This window comes from Oryctolagus cuniculus, chromosome 1, assembly GCF_964237555.1.
Source record: "Oryctolagus cuniculus chromosome 1, mOryCun1.1, whole genome shotgun sequence".
NCBI lineage: Eukaryota > Metazoa > Chordata > Mammalia > Lagomorpha > Leporidae > Oryctolagus > Oryctolagus cuniculus.
In genome coordinates, this window is record NC_091432.1 from 187,790,179 (window position 1) to 187,808,329 (window position 18,151).

At 39.0% G+C, this 18,151-nt stretch overlaps 1 long non-coding RNA gene across 8 annotated transcripts in view; it reads left to right on the forward strand.

Annotated features, from left to right (window-relative positions):
• Positions 1 to 18,151, forward strand: part of LOC103346257 (uncharacterized) — a 1,098,305-nt gene that overhangs the window by 691,300 nt on the left and 388,854 nt on the right. For 7 of the 8 annotated variants that reach the window (XR_011380304.1, XR_011380303.1, XR_011380310.1 and 4 more), the window contains one exon: positions 17,959 to 18,058. This is a non-coding gene — a long non-coding RNA (uncharacterized lncRNA). The remainder of the gene's footprint in view (positions 1 to 17,958; positions 18,059 to 18,151) is intronic. The other variant, XR_011380314.1, reaches the window with a different exon arrangement.

Here is an 18,151-nt window from a genome sequence, read left to right on the forward strand (position 1 = left end):
GACCTTGTCTAAATATGATCAGAGTTGGTGAACTCAAAAGGCTTCCATAGCCTTGGCGACTCATGACAAGAGCCTAGGTGATTACTGATGCCATAAACAAGAGTGTCAATTTGTTAAGTCAACAACAGGAGTCACTGTGCACTTACTCCTCATGTAGGATCTCTGTCCTTAATGTGCTGTACATTGTGATTTAATGCTATAACTAGTACTCAAACAGTATATTTCACTTTGTGTTTCTGTGTGGGAGCAAACTGTTGAAATCTTTACTTAATGTATGCTAAACTGATCTTCTGTATATAAAGAGAAATGAAAATGAATCTTGATGTGAATGGAAGTGGGGAGGGAGAGGGAAAGGGGAGGGTTGCAGGTGGGAGGGAAGTTATGGGGGGGAGAAGCCATTGTAATCCATAAGCTGTACTTTGGAAATTTATATTCATTAAATAAAAGTTAAAAAAAAGATTGATATTACTCTCTTGTTTCTTAAGAGCATATTCAAATTCTGCTTGTAATCATTATTTATTACAAGATTATATTACTTTGTTTTGATTTATATGGCAGTATCTATACTAAAAAGATTTGTAGGCAGCAGTTGCAGATATCAGGAATTCTTTGGACTCATGGTTTTTCTAACCCATCTAGCTACAGAAAACTTTCTAATCACAGACAGATTATACATAATCTCTGATCTGAAAAAACCCTCCTTAGTTCTTTGTGCCTCCGTGTTAACTTTCAACATGATATGCATATTCACTCTGGATTCTGAGTTTGCTGAAGTGAAGAAGAATATTTTATATATTTTTTATTCTCTAGTGCCTTTTAATAGTAAATGCTTTGCAAATACTTACAATGCCCAACTAGGGCCAGAGAACAAAAATGAAGAGAAAGGAAAAAGATTCAAAGTGCAGATTCTAGAAACCCATAAGTCTACAGCAACTAAATTACATTTAATATTTAAGACATATCATTATACACTATGTTACAGGACAAATGTATGTATACATATTTACATATGTATTATTAAAAGCTACAAATATATTTTTCCAGTCTAGATTTCCAAAGTCATTCATTTCTTTGTTTTCTACAAATAAATCATTGCCTTCTGTGGGGAGCAACTCGGACTAGACTAAGTTACTGGAATTAAGACTTATTCTATGCATCTGCTCTCCCACAATATGGCGCTGGGAGAGGAGTAAACAACTTCTACACAGCTGCCTCCAGTTCGACCAATAACCTGCAGGAGCTGATCCTGCTCCTGATTGGAGGAGAGCAGCGTACTCGGCGTGTGGGTAGCAGAGTTGGGATTGGTGGAAGAGGACTATAAAGGAGGAGAGAGACAACATGCACCAGGAACATCTAAGGGGAACACCCAGATAACATCTGAGCAGCCCCTGAGAGAGCCGGCTGGTGGTGTGCCACTCCCCTGCGGAAGTGAGGAAAGTGGCAGGGGGAGCCGTCCTTCCACAGAGGTGGAAGGATCGGCAGCCAACTCGGGAAGAACCAGCAGCAAACCCGGGAAGGGCCCAGCAGACAAAAGAACAGCGCAGGGTCCTGTGTCATTCCTCCGCGAATGGGGGAGTGACACCTTCAGTGTATCAAGGTACTTAAGGAGAAGCAAATAAACGTTTCATTCCTGTATATTCCTGCATTACAGTGCCAAATATAGTACTTTGCAATATAGAAAGCACTCTAACTGCTATTCTCTTTCCCAATGGGTATCTACCTAGGTGCCATATACACTAATCCAATTCAAACAAGTGTTAGTCTTGTTTTTTGTGTTTTTCTGCACACTATAAACAAAAAAAACCCACTTTTTCGGAGCAAGTTATGAAAAATGTCACTGATTTTACTAATTTCATAGACAAGCCTTCCCAGGATAATATAACTGTTAATTCTAATATCACTACATCAATGATCACATTGGGCTTGTGTTTAATTAATGTGCATTTTCCTCAGATACACCTACAGGAGTGTTGTTATGATATATGACTATGGGTAAATTGGGATAAATCTTCATAGCAACAATTTCTGTGGTACTATGTGGGGGCAGATGGAAAGAAGAAGGATATATATTGTGGGCTGAAACAGTCATTCCCAACTCTTACGTCTTGTCTCTTATGTGTCAGTGCACTTAGACAAGGGAATCCTCAAAAGGATTCTCATAACAACTCTGTGTTGCATGAAAGCCTTTTCTATGAAGCTTAACATGGAATACATCTTACGTAGCTGTAAAAGAAAAACAAATGAATGAAAAATAATGAAAATGGATGGAATTGTATGTGCTGTCACATTATAGTAACCACACATAAAAAGTGAGAAAAACTGAAGTCTGATGCTCAGGGGGAAACTTTTCAGCTATATTTGCATTTCTTCTTAGTAAAATCTAAGAAGAAAACAGGAGCTTTTCAAACCTATCCTTTGCAAAGCACATCGCTCAGTCACTAACAAAGAAAAACTGCAAAGTGAACAATAGTGAGCTTCATGCCTGATATTATTTAAACAAGGACACTAATACTATTAAACGCAAGCTTACCAGCTGTAGCAAGTACGTTTTCTTCTGGACCCTTACTGGCTGTTCTTTATAAATCTTTGGTTGCAGCGCTGTGACCAATAGGGCACAGCATCTAGCAGTCTGAAAGGTCATTGCTTTGTTTATATGACTTTTGTAATCTGAAATTTCAACAGAATGAATCCCATAGCAAGCTCCAGTCCCTCCAGGGCCACAATATCTTTCTAGTATTGTTTACCGCTTGAAGTTCTGGGGGTGTTGTTTTGCATTTGACATAAGTTGGCTTTGCCTGAGAGGACCTTGGATCTGCACTAAGCCATAAGTGGAGGACCCCAGTGAGAAATACTGAGCAAGCCATGGACTCCCAGTACTGGTATAAAGCGGATTAGATATAAGATCTTATTTCCAGAATCTTTCCCATTTTCACTTGATTTGTTAGATTACAATTGTTTGGTTTGGATTCACTTCAGATCTTTTTCCATCATCTGCAGCTCAAATATCATTCATAGAAAAGTCTATTTTTGGACTTTAGGAAGGGGCTCAGTTCTTCAAATAGATTGTAGAGAAGTGATAGTAGGAAATAGGAAAGATAGGTTAACTGTGGGTGAATATTTTCTTTGGTATTGGATACATGATAAGCAGAGCCAGATACTGTGGTTTTGACCCTGCCCACATTTCTTTCTTTTCTTTTTTCTTTTTTTTTTTTTTTTGACAGGCAGAGTTAGACAGTGAGAGAGAGAGACAAAGGTCTTCCTTCCATTGGTTCACCCCCAAAATGGCCACTACAGCCAGCGCATAGCGTGATCCGAAGCCAGGAGCCAGGTGCTTCCTCCTGGTCTCCCATGTGGGTGAAGGGCCCAAGGTCCTGGCAATCCTCCACTGCACTCCGGTGCCACAGCAGAGAGCTGGACTGGAAGAGGAGCAATTGGGACAGAATCTGGCGCCCCGACCGGGACTAGAATCTGGGGTGCCGGCGCTGCAGGCGGAGGATTAGCCTAGTGAGCCACAGCACCGGCCCTGCCCACATTTCTATTACTTAGTAGTGATAACTGATAATTTTGTCAGGATGCCTTGTACCCAGTGAGAAGCTGTGCTGCTTTGCACGTGAAGGGCAGTGAGCAGTGAGGGGCCTGGAGAGGAGTGATGCTCTTGGGATGCAGCAGGAGTCCACAGGTGTTGCTTGGGGACAGTCAGATGGAGCTTATCAACTGTACTTTAAAAAATGAATCTAACCTTTCATTTATCAAACAGAAACCTATATAAATGTCAGTGAGCATCAACATTCAATTAACTTTGTGACTTATTCATCAGGCAGGGATATACAGTGTAGGGACTCCTTTGGCTCTTAAATCATCATTGTACAGACCTCCTTCACATGTCTTTAGCTAGATGAGTGTGCCTCACCTACTGTATGTCAAGTGCCTTTCACTTCATCTCAACTTTAGGTTTCTATGATTTGGTCTCTCATAACACACCGGTAAGGTCTTGCATTGGTTCTTTGACCATCAAGATTCTCGTAAAGCATGCCCTGTAGGTACCTAGAATGAACCCTGTCACAACTACCACCAGCCCCTCCCCCCAAAAAAGGGGTAAATTTTTTCTGCTCCTTAATGTGTGTATTGTTTACATACAAACATTTGTTAGAGGGAAAAATAGTTATATTCTCCTGATGTATCTGCATTCAACCCTTCCTTGGGGTGTACTTTTAATTTTGCAGCCAGGGTATTAGCAATATTAAACTGAAAATGTCACAGAATGTCAAATCTGAAAATGTCACTGGGAAAGGGGAAAAAAGATGGTGACCCCGTACCATCCACAGATGAAATAAATATGCCTCCCTGGTACTGTACAGTGGTTTTTTTTTAGTAGGTATAATTTTATACATTTTGCATCCTATTAATTTTCATGGCGTCAATGGAGAAATATTAGAATAGCGAGAGTGCTGAAGACAAATTAGCTCATCAATTACATGTATGGGACAGTGGAGACCAAGTTTATTTCACCATTTCGAATTGCAATAAAACAGTAATTACTAACTCGTGGAATCTTCATGGAAATCTGCATTCATTACCACTTAATTTGAAGTCAGTGACTGCTGTATACTTTTCTAATATCTGCCACTAAGTTGAAATGGTAGAAAACAGTTTAGAATTAAAGCAGCTGTCCCACTAAGTCCCCACAGAAACATTTTTGTAATCATCCAAACTAAATTTTGCCCATGACACCAGTGAGATTAGTTTGTACTTAAATAGTGCAGAAAATGGAAAATGAATATATTGTTTGTTCAAGGTCACAATTCTGCCTTTTATATATTTTCTTCCCATCTCTATCTTTTCCCTCTTCTATCCTTTGCATACACAACTGCAACACAGTTGTTCTTGTTCTCTCCAAGAAGAAAGGCAAAGGGGAAGATAATGTCAGAATATTTACATTTGAATTCTGTCTCTGCCACCTACCACGTTTATAGTTTTGCACAAGTTATTTCATTTCACTGAAACTCACTCTCCTTGTTTACAAAAGGAGCATTCTAGTGCCAACCTTCTAAGGTTTATGTGAGTACTAATAAGCTGATAAACACAAGTGCCCCTAGTGTAGCACCAAATATTTTAATGTTGATTTCTCTTCTTTTAATCTTTAAAGAAACAAAAATTATAGATATTACATAAAGTATAACAGATTATAGAGCAAATTGAATTTCCCAGACCATTTAGTATCTAGAAGGATCAAAACTGCATCTATTATACATAGGCCATTTATTTTTGTTTTTGTGCCTTCAATGTAGTTGAAAAGCAAAGCACTATATAAATGGAAACTGAACTTTTAAACTATGTATATACTTTTACTTGCCAGGGTGACTGAATTAAATCTGAAAAGACATCATTTAAATGTTATTATTTCTATTTCTTTACACAATAAGTGGCACCTGGGAAATAGCACATCTCAGATGTAAGAGGTCACGTGGGGAAGATGTCACCTGCATTTTATTTTAGGATCCATGATTTTTTTTGAGTGTCTTATTCTGTCAACTGCAACTTTGATATATGCCTGGGCCAGTGCTGTGGTGTAGCAGGTAAAGCCTCTGACTGCAGTGCTGGTATACCATATGGGCACTGGTTCAAGTCCCAGCTGTTCCACTTCTCATCCAGCTCTCTGCTATGGCCTGGGAAAGCAGTAAAAAATGGCCCAAATCCTTGGGCTCCTGCACCCATATGGGAGACCTGGAAGAAGCTCCTGGTTCCTGGCTTCGAATCGGCACAACTCTGGCCGTTGCATCCAATTGGAGACTGAACCAGTGGATGGAAGACGTCTCTCTCTCTCTGCCTCTCCTCTCTCTGTGTAACTCTGGCTATTGTACCTAGTAACAATTAATTCAAAACAAGTAAGAATTAAACCAAATTCTATATATTTGCTCCATTTATTTGGCTATTTCTGGGTATCTTTTCACTCCCTTAAAAGTTGCCTTGGATCAACCAAACCAGGAAAGTGAACTTTATGACTTCTGAGGCTGATCCGGGACATTAATTGTGTACTTCATGGACTTGAATTAATCAATAAATTAGTAATAAAACATTTGTATTGCTGGCCAGAACCTGTTGAGCAAATAAATGCCCTTGTCTGAAATTGCTTGGACTGAATCTCTGAAGCAGAGCAAATGTTGCATAGAAAAGAAAAATCAAGGCAATCAGAGATTTGATGACCTTTAAAACTCTTTCAGGTAATAATTGCTATATGCAAGATTAATAAGGTTTAAATGAGCTAAAGTATGTACAGCTATTCTAAGAGCTCTTAATTAATGTTAAGCTATCACAGTTTGTATAGTAAAGGTAGGATACAATTGTCAAATAGTGAGTGATATCATACACACACACACACACACACACACACCAACAAGAGAGGCAAGTTCCATTATTAATGATATCCCTTTGGAAATTCCAAGCAAAAATATATCATGCATGTTCTCTAATCCTAGAAACTTAGTATTGATTAGAGACTACTAGTTGATATGCAGAACCCATCTATTGTTTAGAAAATATTTAGTGAAAAAATTTGGTTGTTTACCTAATTAAAATGCTCATTTCTAGTAAAAATTCTAATACTGTACAAGAAAGACCACTTTAATTCTAATCCTTTTAATTCCAAACTTGTTGAAGAATGCAAACTTGCTGACCTTAGAGATTGGAAGTGATTCATGGAGGTTATTTCTGCAATATCTATTGCTTAGGAATTCATTGATCTAAGCTCTTTCTGTCAATGTCTGTCACATATCTCAGGCTCTTGCTCAACTTTCCTCCTTTAGGAGGTATTCCAGTCTGCACAGATGTGGTGCAAGGAAAGCAGGACAACTAATGATAAGTGTTTAATTGGGAAAAAGTCATTTTAGTACATTATGAATGAATGAGAGTGATGGCTTTGCAAATTTCCAGAGATATAAAGCTGTGCTGCTGGCCTGTACATCAGTTGAGCTTTGGATATAGTGTTAGCATTATTTATTCCTGTGTTAGTGTATTAGGAAAATGCTACCATTTATTTTGAAATGTCTGTAAGAACCTGTAAATTTAACTTATTTTTTTTTTCCTGAAGATTAGGTGTTAATATGTTATCATTCACCCTTTCTTTTTTCTTGAATTTAGCTTTTCCACTGGTCTGTGCACTCCTGAACCCCTTTTCATTTTCTGTCTTCATGTATATCCTTCTACACATAGGCCTTCTCTCCCAGCACTTATTCACTTATTCTGTTGCTCTTTCCTTTCTGCCAACTGAATCATTTCAGGTTCTGTTTGCCCCAGCTTTCCAACAACTTTAGAAACAGGTTCCCTACATAGATCAGAAAATTTTCTTTTGATAATCCAATCTTTGGTGAAGGTACCCCTATTTTCTTAGATGCTGTTCCTCTTTTCATGAATCTTTTCTTGGTTCCATACGACATAGGCCTTCTTTGAATCTTCATGTCATGCTTCTTGCCTATCTTGTTTGAGCCTTTCAGCTATGACTCTAATTCCAGCAAATCCTGTGGTTGTTTTAAACTACCTACACTGTGACTAACAGGGAAGGCAACAACAATTCAATCTTCCTTATATTTTTAAGTATTCCTTACTGCACTACTACTGGACACACTAAATAGTGAAACTACATATAAACTAGAAAAAGCAGGCTCAACATAGATATGATACAGTTGAGAGTAAGGTGTATGTACAAAAATAAAAGATTTAAAAATAATTTACTTAAAGGAAGAGTCAGACTTGATTTAATAGATTTCACTTAAAATATTTTTCTATAGGTCAGATGTTGATCTGGTATCTTTCTTTTTTTATAGTCATTGTATTCTGGGCCTACATAAAGTATTTAAAATATTGTCATGAGGGCCGGCGCTGCGGCTCACTAGGCTAATCCTCCACCTTGCGGCACTGGCACACCGGGTTCTAGTCCCGGTTGGGGCGCCAGATTCTGTCCCGGTTGCCCCTCTTCCAGGCCAGCTCTCTGCTGTGGCCCGGGAGTGCAGTGGAGGATGGCCCAAGTGCTTGGGCCCTGCACCCCATGGGAGACCAGGATAAGTACCTGGCTCCTGCCATCGGATCAGCGCGGTGCGGCGGCCATTGGAGGGTGAACCAATGGCAAAAAGGAAGACCTTTCTCTCTGTCTCTCACTCTCACTGTCCACTCTGCCTGTTAAAAAAAAAATATTGTCATGAGATAGTTGTTTGGGGACATAAGGCAAAGTGATGGATACATGGACATACCCACACAATCAACCATCATCTCCTATTTAAATTCAGAGACCTATTATGACTTCTCTTTGTCTTCAACTTACAAAAAACCCCCCTCTGAGGTTAGATTCAAGCAATACTTACTTAATTTCAGTTTTCTTTATATGCCTTCCTTATTCTCCCTTCCAGGTGTTTGCACATTCCCTTCTCTACTTCAGTTGTCTTGTCTGATTCACTTTCCAGTGTTCTTTTAATCTAGATATTTTTCAAGTCAAAATGGCTATCTCTGACCATCATAAAGAGTCATAGAAGTCTTCCTATGTGAACCCAAAAGACTTTATGTAAGCTTTATAATGGAACATATCATGTTATATTGAAAGTTCCTATACAAAATGGTCAATAGACAGCTATTAAGTGTACTTTGATGGCTTGTAGTTGAAGACGGTTGAATATGCTTTATTCTTGTCCAGGTTTTCTTCTCTAAGTTTAGGTGTGTTTTATAAAACTGGAGCCTGCCAATGCTTAGTTTTGTCTCATCCTGGGAGCCAGTTATGGTGCTCCTTAATGCAACTGATAACTTTCTGGTTTAGGAGTGACAAAATGACCTGTGAATCATGTTCTTTTTCAGAATATTTGACCGGAATACAGAGATCACTAGGGGACACTGTACTTTCTAGACTCTTTGTGCTTATATGAAAACACTGGAATTTAAACTGTATGCCATGGGTTATCTTTGTTCTCTACATTGGCATTCATTTTGTTTTTAGAAAAGTGCAATTAATAGTTATAAACCTACCTCTAAATAAGCAATTTAAGCATGAGATTTCTACAATAGAAAGAGGCTAGTGAATAACAAACATCTGTCATGCATCTTAGGATTTTTGATATCTTTATTGATGGAATTCCAAAATCATTTAATGATTATTCAGGTAAAATGTTACCTATCTCAGCGTATTACCAATAGGTGCAGTGAAAATCTACATCTGTACATCCATCCATGTATCTATCACAATCATTATTAATTTTCTATCCTGTGAATTCTACCCATTATTATTAGATTACTAATCACTTTACAATGTTTTCGTAAATCTTACTCATTTGAGTGACTCCTGCTATATCTATAGCTATCTATCCATCTATATATATATATAATATTTAAACATATAGAAATTTTTAACTAGTCAAAAGCATTTTACTAATGCAGACTTACTAGGTAACCAAAACAACCATTTTATTCTTTAATGTGTTATACCAATTTTATATAAGAGATCAGGAAGTCAGTCATTTCCCTTTTATTACATATATTTGGATCCCACATATCACTCTGGTGGATATAACTATTTGTCTTTGCAATAAAATCCCCACAAATATTTTATGGTCTAAATTCAATAATGTTAAGAGCTTTCAATTTCTGAAGTCTTGCCCTGTTCTTTCCTAAATACAATAATCGATAGGTTCTGTGTCATGAAGTCATCTTAAAAAAAAAAGAAAAAGAATTGCACTGGCTAATGTTGCCAAAGTTTCCCTTTAAAACCGGAAATTCTGGAATAAATTCATTTGTGCCAGTAACAGTCATATTTTTGAATACCATTTCCTTTAGTCTCTTTCTATATATTGCCACTTACTTATACTTGATTTTTCTAAGATCATTTTATCTAGAGCTTCAAAGATAGTACTTCTATATTTTTTTAGAAATTTTTACTTACTTCTGTTGCACAATAAATAAGTTTTATTTACAACTTTTATTTACAGCCTTATTTTCCGTACAAATTGATACAATTTTCAGTTTTCTTCATCCCCTTTCTCCTTTTCTCCTCCTTTTTTTTTTTGCTCTGAAATATTTTGTTATGGTTATACATGAGTCATAGTAACAGTCCCTTCATATTATTCTATGAAACTTTGATATATAACTCTTTCATTTGTACTTCTTGGTACTATATTTATTAGATTTTTTGTGTTGTCATCACATTAGCATTTCTCCTTTTCTTTTCCAACTGTATTCTTTTTTTTGTTGTTGCTATAATAGTCAGAAAATTTGGACTAGTTGAGGGGAGGGAAATTTTGAGAAATAATACAAATTCAAATAATAACTATAATTACTGATCACTTAGCACATTCTAGAAAATTACTAGGTGTTTTCATCTTCTTTTCTTTTTAAAGATCTATTTACTTATTTCAAAGTCAGTGTTACAGAGAGAGAGGAGAAGACAGACAGACAGACAGACACACACACACACACACACACACACACGGGGGTGGGGAGAGATACATATATAGAGAGAGAGGAAATATTCAGTTTTCTGGTTCACAGTCCAGGTGGTCACAATGGCCAGAGCTGGGCCAGGCCAAACAGGCTGAAGTCAGGGGCCAGGAGATTCATCTGGTTCTCCCACATGTGTGGCAGGGTCTCAAATACTCGGCCATCTTTTGCTGCTTTTCCCAGGTCATTAGCAAAGAGCTGGATCAGAAGTGGAGCAGCCCAGAGTGAAACCAGTGCTCATCTTGTATGCTGGCATACAAGTGGCAGCTTTACCCACTACTGCACAATGCCAGCCCCTGTGATAAGTGTTTTTCATAAACTATCTGTTTCAATCCACAACCATCCAATGCTTTTTTCTCCACTTTTCAGATGAAGAACTGGAGTTCAGAGAATTTAAGTAGACTTTCAAAGGATAGCAATAATAACAGATTAATTGTGTGTTTGGGATTATGAGGAAGGGAAAGAGTGATCTTGAAAGTCTGAGTCATGGAAATAAAGCTATGGAAAGTCTCAAGGAGTATTGTTAGTCACCAAATGAATGCAACCCTCTTGGTTTCCTGCCCTCTTCCCTGTTAACTATTTTGCCTCTGCACACCTTATAAAGATTGGCAGTGATGGACCTCATTTGTATACCTTTAGATCAGAGTTACCCTGAGGCCAGAGTCTTGTACACAACTTCTAATTTGAGATCTCTATTAAGAAACACTTAAAACCTTGAGTCCTTTACAGAATGCTTGATTCCTAATTCCCAAAACTATTTCTCTTTCTCCTGTGAGTATAATCACAATAATTTATTCATTTTTATACTTGCTTGCAAGAATTAGGCTATGAAGAAAGAGGCGTGGCTCTAAAGTGTATTTCCCCAGTTAATACCAGAAAGCTTAGAAACTGTTCAGGAGCTGGAGTTGTGGTTTAGCAGCTTCAGCCACAACTGGTGATACAGACATCCCATATGGGCACTGGTTTGTGTCCCGGCTGTGCTAGTTCTGATCCAGCTTCCTGCTAATGGCCTGTGACAAATAGCAGAAGATGATCTAAGTGTTTGAATCCCTACCATCCACATGGGAGACTCAGAAGAAGCTCCTGGCTCCTGGCATTGAACTGACCCACACCTGGCTCGTGACCATCTGAGGAGTGAACCATCCGATGGAAGATTGCCCTCTTTCTCTGTCTCTCCCTCTCTCTGTAACTTTGACTTTCAAGAAAAAATCATTTTTTGAAAAAAAAAATAGGTATTTTTTTAATCTTTTATTTAATGAATATAAATTTCCAAAGTACAGAATATGGATTACAATGGCTTCCCCCTCATAACGTCCCTCCCACCCGCAACCCTCCCCTTTCCCACTCCCTCTCCCTTTCCATTCACATCAAGATTCATTTTCATTTCTTTTTATATACAGAAGATCAGTTTAGCATACATTAAGTAAAGATTTCAACAGTTTGCTCCCACACAGAAACACAAAGTGAAATATACTGTTTGAGTACTAGTTATAGCATTAAATCACAATGTACAGCACATTAAGGACAGAGATCCTACATGAGGAGTAAGTGCACAGTGACTCCTGTTGTTGACTTAACAAATTGACACTCTTGTTTATGGCATCAGTAATCAACCTAGGCTCTAGTCATGAGCTGCCAAGGCTATGGAAGCCCCCTGAGTTCACTGACTCTGATCATTTTTAGACAAGGCCATGGTCAAAGTGGAAGTTCTCTCCTCCCTTCAGAGAAAGGTACCTCCTTTTTTGATGACCCGTTCTTTCCACTGGGATCTCACTCGCAGAGATCTTTCATTTAGGTTTTGTTTTTTTTTGTTGTTGTTGTTTTTTTGTTTGTTTTTTCCCAGAGTGTCTTGGCTTTCCATGCCTGAAATACTCTCATGGGCTTTTCAGCTGGATCTGCATGCCTTAAGGGCTGATTCTGAGGCCAGAGTGCTGTTTAGGACATCTGCCATTCTATGGGTCTGCTGTGTATCTCACTTCCCATGTTGGATCATTCTCTCCCTTTTTGATTCTATCAGCTAGTATTTGCAGACACTATTCTTGTTTATGTGATCCCTTTGGTTCTTAGTCCTATCAATATGATCAATTGTGAACAGAAATTGATCACTGGAACTAGTGAGATGGCATTGGTACATGCCACCTTGATGGGATTGAATTGGAATCCCCTGGTATGTTTCTAACTCTACCATTTGGGGCAAGTCAGCTTGAGCATGTCCCCAATTGCACATCTCTTCCCTCTCTTATTCCCACTCTTATATTTAACAGTGATCACTTTTCAGTTAAGTTTCAGCACTTAAGAATAATTGTGTATTGATTACAGTATTCAACCAAAAGTATTAAGTAGAACAAACAAAAAAAATACTAAGAGGGATAACATATCAGAAATCAATGAAAAAGTTGAGGTAGGAGTAAGGTATCATCATAGAAAAGAGATACTTCAGATTATTATGATAAACTGACAATTTTTTCTTAACATAGTTCTGCATTCAGGGTCATCAAGTAGCCTAGTGATAAAGGCACTGGGTAAGATGCTCACATCCCAGATTGGAATGCCTGGTTTTGAGGCTCAGTTCCAGCTCCTGGCATCCAACTGCTGGCTCCAACTTGCTGGTAACAGAGATCATGGGAGGCAGTAGTTGATGGCTAAGGTAGTTGGGATCCTGCCACCCATGTGAGACCTGTATTATGTTTCTGGCTCTCAGCTTTGGCCTTGATAATTGCAGATATTTAGGGAGAGATATAAACTGAAGCTCTTATTCTGTCTTCTCTTTCTCTGCACCCCTCCCCCTGTCTCTTATTCTGCTTCTATCTCTTGGATTTCTGAAGTGAGATTTAAAGATCCCTCCCTCTCTCCCTCCTTCCCTCCCTCTCTCTCTCTCTTTCTTTCTATAATGTATATACATATGTATATATATATGAATATATATATATGTGTATATATATAGATATATATATATAGAAAGGCAGGGTTACAGAGAGGTGAGAGAGGTCTTCCACCTGTTAGTTCACTTCCCAGATGGCTGGAATGGCCAGAGCTGTGCTGATCTGACGCCAGCAGCCAGGAGCTTCTTCTGGGTCTCCCATGTGGGTGCAGTGGCCCAAGCACTTGAACCATCTTCTACTGCTTTCCCAGACTATAGCAGAGAGCTGGATTGGAAGTGGAGCAGCCAGGTGACTGGAACTAGCACCCATAAGGGATGCCGGCACCACAGGTGGTAGCTTTACACACTATGCCACATTGCAGGCCCCTAAAAGATTCTTGTCGTTGGATATATCAACAGTGTTTTTATTTCTTACCAAAAAATAAACTACTAAAAGTATTCAGCACCCAGCACAATCCTCTTTTCCACCTTAAATTCTCCTCATAAAATTTTGCATTCAGAAAAATGCCCATTTTCCTTATATCCCATGATATTTGTTGCCTTTTTATGGATTGAAGTTTATAGGTTGCTCTCATCTGCCTCTTTGTCATCTGTTCATTGATTTATATAAAACCCTTATTCCTACTATTAATTGTAGTTTAGCAAATGGTAGAAGTACTTTCAGCTGATGTGATTTAGCTGAATCTTTTACTGCTTGCTCATTTAATTCATACTATACCTCTTTTACAGAAGGAAAGCCAAAACTGGAGCTCAAATCCATAACAAAATGCCATCAAATACTGTTATACCCTTTACTTTCTTTTTGTGCCTTCTCACCACGTATGCCTCATATGTCATCATCTATCTAGAAGTGACATGGAATGATAGATGGAAGTGTTTGCTTTATCTAGGCATTGTACCTCTATGATATTGAAATTGGGGAAGACCCCTAAAATTCACACTAAAATGTGGCCCCTTAAAGTTCCCTAGAAATGCTATCCAGGGTGCCACATGCACTACCGGAATTTGGGGTGCCTTACAATTTCACCACGGGCTTATTACCAAATCCCCGATAGTAATAAGCCCGAGAGGGTTCTTGCCTAATATTTAGAGAAGAATTCTAAATACTGGCACAGATAAACGAGGCAGCATGGTACGTTTTAAGCTTTTATTTAGTAAGTAAGGTGCATAAGAGAGTGAGAGCTTTATTTAGGAGAGAGAAGTGAATGGGGGTTCATACCGAGCACCAGGAACCAGCCATGTGGATGAGCATCTAGGCCAGGAAGCCTAGAGCACATGGCCCGAAGGCCACGCGCACTGGAGGCGCAGGGCTACAGTAAGCCCTGTCCTGGCAAGAGGCCAGGGAAGAAGAGCAGGGCAGAGCCTCGAGCACACTGTGCCCTAGGCTTTTAACCCACTCCAAAGGGGAGTGGTTAATTAACCTGATTGGCTGGTGGGCACCCGGTATGGCCAGGTAGGGGAATGAGGCCACACAGGAGCGTGGCAAAGGCATCAGGTAGAAGCATGAGGTCACACAGGGGTGTGGTCTTCCAGTTTACAAATCTGATCAATTTTAACCTGTATGCTTGCCTACTTCAATATCATGACTATAACCTATAATTAAATTTATTCTGTTCAAAATTTTATGTTATTTGCTTATTTGAAAGGCAGAGATGTGAGAGACAGAGAGAGAAGCCAGGAAAATCTCCCTTCTGCTGGTTCATTCTCCAATTGCCCACAGCAGCTGATGCCAGGCATGAGAAAACTGAGACATATTTACCATGTGGGTGGCAAGGACCCATTTACTGGAGCTATGCTACTGCCTAGAATGTGCTTTAGCAGGAAACTGGAATCAGGAACAGAGATGGGACTTGAACCCAGGTGATCTGATGTCAGAAGTGGGCATGCCAAATGGCATCCTCACTGCTGCATTGTATGCCCACTCCCTAAATCCATTCTTTTTTTTTGTTTTTAATTTTTTGACAGGCAGAGTGGACAGTGAGAGAGAGAGAGAGAGAGAGAGAAAGGTCTTCCTTTGCCATTGGTTCACCCTCCAATGGCCACCGCAGCCGGCGCGCTGCAGCCGGCGCACCGCACTAATCTGATGGCAGGAGCCAGGTGCTTCTCCTGGTCTCCCATGGGGTGCAGGGCCAAGCCCTTGGGCCATCCTCCACTGCACTCCCGGGCCACAGCAGAGAGCTGGCCTGGAAGAGGGGCAACCGGGACAGAATCCGGCGCCCCGACCGGGACTAGAACCCGATGTGCCGGTGCCGCAAAGCGGAGGATTAGCCTATTGTGGTGCCGGCCCTAAATCCATTCTTAAGATATGTTTAGTTGTATGTTGGCTGAATAATGTTTTTATAAGTTTGAAAAAGGAACATCCAAAAGGTTTGCCCCCTGGTTTTACACAGTGTTTTTCAGTTATTCCACAGATGTCCTTGCTTATTAAGGGCAAATTCCCATATTCCGTTGCAGTCACATTGTATTAAAATTTCTAGTCTACCGGATTGCTGAAAGTGTCTGGAAGTCTACTCATGCAAAGGTTTTTGTTAACAGTAATTGAAACTATACTTTTAACTTGGATATTTAGGAAAATGAAAAGAATTTATTAAAATAAGAGATTCTATGTTGTGGAATCAATAAATTATTTAGATAGTTGGTTTAGCATAAGTATGTATGTAGAAGGATGTATAATTGCTTGCCAAAATTTGGAGAAAACTGTTATGATAGCCCTGTAACTTTTTTTATGTTTCTGAATTTGCATGATTTCCTAATGTGCTTCTATGACCTCCAATGGCCTATACACATTTGTACTGAATTGATATTCAATTCATTCATTCACCCAATCAATATTTGATCTATTCCTCTGCTGGGATAGCTGCTGGTCACCTTTTTGTATTAAAAATAAGGTTCTAGGGCCGGCGCCGCGGCTCACTAGGCTAATCCTCCGCCTAGCGGCGCCGGCACACCGGGTTCTAGTCCCGGTTGGGGCGCCGGATTCTGTCCCGGTTGCCCCTCTTCCAGGCCAGCCCTCTGCTGTGGCCAGGGAGTGCAGTGGAGGATGGCCCGGGTGCTTGGACCCTGCACCCCATGGGAGACCAGGAAAAGCACCTGGCTCCTGCCATCGGATCAGCGCGGTGCGCCGGCCACATCGCGCTGGCCGCGGCGGCCATTGGAGGGTGAACCAACGGCAAAGGAAGACCTTTCTCTCTGTCTCTCTCTCTCACTGTCCACTCTGCCTGTCAAAAAAAAAAAAAAAAAAAAAAAAAAAAAAAAGGTTCTAATTATACAGAGTCATTCTGTCTGTCTGCAGTTGTCAAATAGCCCATCTTTGAAGCACAGAGCTTGTTGATCTGATGAAAACAGATACCTCTCCAGAGCTGTTTTCTTCTCTGGCTGTTTCTCCTAACATTTGCTATTTATGCAATTGTGTCCACATTGAAATTTCTAAAATCATCCTGGTGCTCTTTTTCAAATGCAAAGATGTCCTCCATATGCATTTCAAAAAATGTTTGCAGAAGTATTTTTGTTTTTTTTCCCCCAGAATATCTCCTTATAAGTTGTCTGCTCTGCTGTAGCTGTTTAATAAGTTTTATAGCAGTGCCTTTGTTTTGGGTACAAGGAACCTTATAATCTAAGTTGTATATTTCTTTAAAGTTCTCATTTTTAAAATGCCTTACTTTTGTGTTTTTCTCCTATTGTTAAACTAATGATGACTTCTTTTGAAATTTTTTGTTAATGTTTCAATCTCTAGGGCCAAGCATATAGCAAGCACTCAACAAATATTAGTTATAGGCTAGAATGAACAAATTAGCAAGCAAAATATTCTTCAATCTGCAGCAAAATCTTTTATATATTGACTCTAATAAGTTTTATTAATTATTACATGTTTTGGCAAATAAATAAAGTAGATGAATTCTTTTATGATTCCAGGTAGAGTTTTTAAATTTGAACATCCTTTGTAATACGAAAGAAGAGAAAATATCATTAAAACAAGGCTACAGAACTCTTCAAAATATAACTCTTGAAATATTGTCAAATCTCCTTCTTAATAGCTATTTAGATTGTAGAACAAAAAATATCATTTGACTTTTCTTAAAAATTGAATAGATTCCTCTCTAACCTTTTGACTTTACCATAGTTAAAATTGATAATTCCTAATCTTTATTAATGTCATTTTTTATCTTTGTTTGCTTTTGTATTTTTTCAAAATTTCCTGTACCCTGTCACAACTATTTCTATAAACCATTTATTCTTCTGACCCCTTTGTGTTAATTATTTTAAATAATTTTGTTGAGTCAGATCATATGGCTCCTTTACACCTGGATTTCCCTTGTCCTTGAACCTGGGCAGAAGAGAACAGTGTAAATGCTAATGCATTCAGAATTGTCTCCTGCCTTTTCCTGAATCTTTCCCCTTGCTTTCTCTCTGCTGGCACTCTGCCTCTGTCTGAGTAGTTTACATTCTTGGAGGTCAAACTTATGTGACTTTGGTTGCTCCTTTCCATGGAGTAGGACAACTGTGATTATTTCTATAGATTTCTCCCTTCTGCCTTATCCCATCTATAAACATGACTCAAACTTTCCTTGAAATGTTTTAAAACATCATTTTTACCCTTCATTTCACAGTTGGAGAAACAGAGCTGAAATTTCTGGCTTAATTCGGTACGTTGAACACATGCCATTCCTCTTGGAACCCAGCTAAAATCATAGAAAAGAAATAAGACAGGTAATAATCTACAGGAACAAATGGGAGTAAAGTCAAGAACTACCAAAAGATGACACAAAATTATACACGTGGGTGTATAATGAATGAGTTGGC